At 41.5% G+C, this 3,944-nt stretch overlaps 1 protein-coding gene across 1 annotated transcript in view; it reads right to left on the reverse strand.

The window, feature by feature from the left end:
* Positions 1–2,225, reverse strand: part of DNAL1 (dynein, axonemal, light chain 1) — a 10,009-nt gene extending 7,784 nt beyond the window's left edge. Inside the window, exon 1 of the mRNA XM_008939878.1 lies at positions 2,193–2,225. The gene's annotated coding sequence lies outside the window, so the exon portion shown is untranslated. The remainder of the gene's footprint in view (positions 1–2,192) is intronic.
* Between the last annotated feature and the right edge of the window lie 1,719 nt (positions 2,226–3,944).

Consider the following 3,944-nt stretch of genomic DNA (forward strand, 5'->3'; position numbering starts at 1 on the left):
AGCATAAAGAGGGCAAGATGAGCTTATTTTCAAAGGATCAAAAGAACTTGCACATTACCAAAATGCTTTTTTAAAAGTTGTGTTATACTCAAGTGATTTCATATGAAAAAGAATGAAATTGTTTGAGAATAGACAGAAGTTTAAAATTCTGAATGAAAGTACTTCTATGGAGACTAACCTCAAGAGATTCACAGAGTTAAGCAACTAACAAAAATATTAAAATTTCTGATTAGCCATTGAAAAAGAGTGGAGGAGGTTTCACATTTTAGAGAATACAACGAAAGACAAATTTCCTATCTACAACCTAGGCTGATAATTTTCTAGTATAAATACTTTATAAAGTTCAGAGCTTTAGAAAAATGGCCATAACTTCAGCATTTGGGTTTATTAAAAGATACAGTCTACTAAATCTTCTGAAATTCCAAGGCAGTGGTAATTACTGACTCGAGGCTTGGAACAAGTATCTATTTGGGTAGCAGCAGAGTTTTGCCAGCTGCTCCTGGACAGCACAAAGGGCACATTCTGTCAAGTCACTCAAGTGTTCAGAGGCAGGACAGGAGGTTCATTAACAAAGGAGGAATCTACTCGGTGCTTTTGGAACAAGGACTCCTCTTTTCTCCCCCATTTTCACACAGCTACTGGAAAGTGAGATAGCTGAAGCCTGGCCATGGGAGTAGCCTTATATGGCTACTTTGTAATGACATGAATTGCATCCCAGAAGTCTTTCAGAATCCTCCAACACAAGATCAGGTTTCGATAGCATTATTTTCTCTCTTATGTACCCACAATGCTTCAGGCAACTTAATTCAATTAAAAAACCAGCATGTTGCCTTGTTAATTTACTCCTATTCCAGTTTCTGTCCACCTTCACTGTGATAATATTTTTACTCATAACAAGTGAGTTACGAGTAAACTCATTTTAGCAAATAAGCCTGTCAGATGGTTAGATTATGATGAATGCATTGAAACCAAGGCACTATAAAAATGTGAAACCTCCATTTTCTCCTAAGACCAACACTGTTATGCATTTGCCTTTATACTCAGTCTATATCGGTTCCTACCAACAAATAAAAATACATCTTTTTCTTAAAAACAGGAGAGAACTTCCAACACAGACAGTGGCCAGCAGTGAGGACTTGCAGGAAGAAAATTCATCCCAATTGCAATGTGCTTCTGGAATAACAGTCACCACAATAAGCCACAGAGAAACCACAGGTAGGGCAGGCATTTTTTTAACAACAGGTTACATGCTTGCCAAGCTAAAAGTTGCTCTGATTTCAAGTTAAAAGTTGCTTTGATTTAACTACTGTCCCCCCAGCTGTAGGGCATTGGTAAAACCCTTGTGTGAAAGGGAAGAGAAACATCCAGAACACAACGTGCCACCAGATCCGATTCTACAAGTCGCACAGACCCAGATTAGCAGCAGTAAAAAGATTTAGAGCTACCCCCAGGAACAGGAACAGAAAAAACAAATTCAGCCCTTCACGTTTCAATAGAAACTCACTGACACAGGTCTGTCATCTCTAAGAGATGTGTGACAGCAGAGCAACCAGAAAAGAAATCTTTCATAGGAAATATGGAGCTGACGTTTGGAGGGCAGAAACAGCCAGGGAGGAAAAGCAGAAATTTTGAATACTCAATTCACACTTCTAGTAATGCTAATGTTCACAAGCTCTTGCATTCTAGTTCTTATTAGGAGAGCAGGAGTGAAGTCTGTGGTGTATACCAACATAACCAAAAAAACCCTGAAATACTGAAGGTACTAAACAACAATAAAACTCCAAAAGGAAGTACCCTTCCATTAGACTAGTACCTTACTTGTTTTTTCTGTGGGAAGGACAACACTGAAGTAAAATTAACTGAGCATAATTAAAACACAGGGCATCCCAACTTCAAATCTCCTTGTAGCCTCAGGCTGCCTATCAACGCACACGCAGAGGAACAAGGCAGGAGAGCAAAACGGACTCATCTTTACCAACCATATCAATTTACCAAGAACCCAGAAAATCCACCAGAATGCGTTGTACTTCAATAATAATGATAATAGAAGTTTCACGTTTTGGAACTTCTTACAGCAGATGTTTCAGACAAACCTATTTTTTACAGTAAGTTTGAGAAAGAAATGTAGCTGAATACAGCCAAATCCCACGGCCCAGAGTCCTGCGAAGCAGCTGGGGGCTTCTACCACTTACCCATTTGGCTAAAGCTTCTTTGATAGTTGTTGCTTTTGCCTAAAAATGAAACAAATTTAAATGAATATTCATTGCAAATTTTTAGTCAGCTTGTTCACTGCAGACCTATCTCCTCTCCTTTCTCTCTCCTCGTCCTGCTTGTCTACCCCCTTCTACCACTTCCCTCTGTTATCTGCTTCCAGCTGAATTCAAGAAGCTAGAACCCCTCAGTGTCCTGTAATTTTGTTTTCTGGGGTACTTGATGACATTTTCAGAAGCCATCAGTTGGCTTCATGTGAGGACATTATCTTCTGACCTTACCCTTACGCACACCGCCCCGTGTGGAGCAGGGGTTTGGGACATGGCTCATTAGCTTTGGTGGTGACACTCAATTCAGTTCAAAGACACAGGGAGTTACCACATGGAGAAACGTGGCTCAATGCCCTTAAACCCCCACGCCCTCCATTACAGGCATCAGCAGCTCCTGTGGGCGGACACAACGATACGGCCTCCTAAGATTCACTGAGGAAAATAAGGTTCATCTTGCCAAATATCAAAGTTCATACTTGTTTTTCTTCAACTGCTTTAGCACATCATGTCACATCATGTGATGTGAAAACAGGAATTACTCAGTTAGGAAAAATCCAAGAGCTGCTGTATGAGGCTTTTTAAAGACTGACCCACTGACCAACTTTCTGTTGCTATGAACTCCAACTTTTCTGCCTCTTATCAAAGCCACACGTTGATACCAAAACCACTAGTATACAGAGAATCTCTGATATATCCTAAATGTTATACACACTCCAAGATATCTTTCAAATTAAAAATGTTCCAGGGACCAATCTTTATTAAATGATCAACAGGCTCCTTTCTACAAAGGCAAGAGGACTCTAGGGCTCTTCAGTGTAGCACTAACAGGTTAGTTATTGGCAGTAGCTCCTCGGTGACCTCCTCCTGTTCAGAAGATCACAACCCTACCTCCCACTCCAACAGCCTCATGAAACCCCATTAACAGCCACCCGTGTACCAGCAAAACCAGCTTTTTCATCATTAATGCTGGCCAATCACCCCAGCACGTGACCTCAGTCACTCGTTGCTGAGCACAGAAATGGATGTCTATGACCAGTGCCCGTTTCTGTTTCAAACTCATGCCTAAAACCAGACTGGACTTTAAAGCCAGTGAGCCATGTGAGCACAAAGAGCAGCTTCTTCCCTGGCCTCTGCTGACTGGTCACTCCTATTGTAATATCTCATTTGGTGGAAATACAAAAAACAGCACAGTGGTTAACCCAGAGAATATGCCTCAGAGATTTCTCTGTCTCTGAAGTGTGTCTGAAATTTCTGTAGATACATCAGTGGTTGCTTAAGGGAAACCTCCATTGAGAAGTCTATTTTCAGGGTTCCCCTACCTGCATATGAAGAAATTTCCTACAGGTATTTAAAGTCACATTACTTAAAATGCCAAGTGATCAACAGCTGAAAATGTCACCCCAAAGAGTCACCATCAACATGGAAGGAACAAGAAATATTGAGAGTCAAACAAACCCTCCCTGTACATATGAAAGTTGTAACAAAAAAAATTTTCCCCAAAAGCATGGGTTTCGGACATAAAGTATTTGTAAAATTCAGACCCCCAAGAAACAAGTAAACCAGGGACACTTCGCCCTCGTTTGCAAACGTTTATCGGTAGGTTCACCTGCCCAGCGCAGCCCCGAGGGGCGCAGCGCCAGACGCCGCACGCCGCGCCGAGCGCTGCAGGGAGCGGGTCCCGCT

The sequence above is a fragment of the Merops nubicus genome, unplaced genomic scaffold (genome assembly GCF_000691845.1).
Source record: "Merops nubicus isolate BGI_N331 unplaced genomic scaffold, ASM69184v1 scaffold52494, whole genome shotgun sequence".
Taxonomy (NCBI): domain Eukaryota; kingdom Metazoa; phylum Chordata; class Aves; order Coraciiformes; family Meropidae; genus Merops; species Merops nubicus.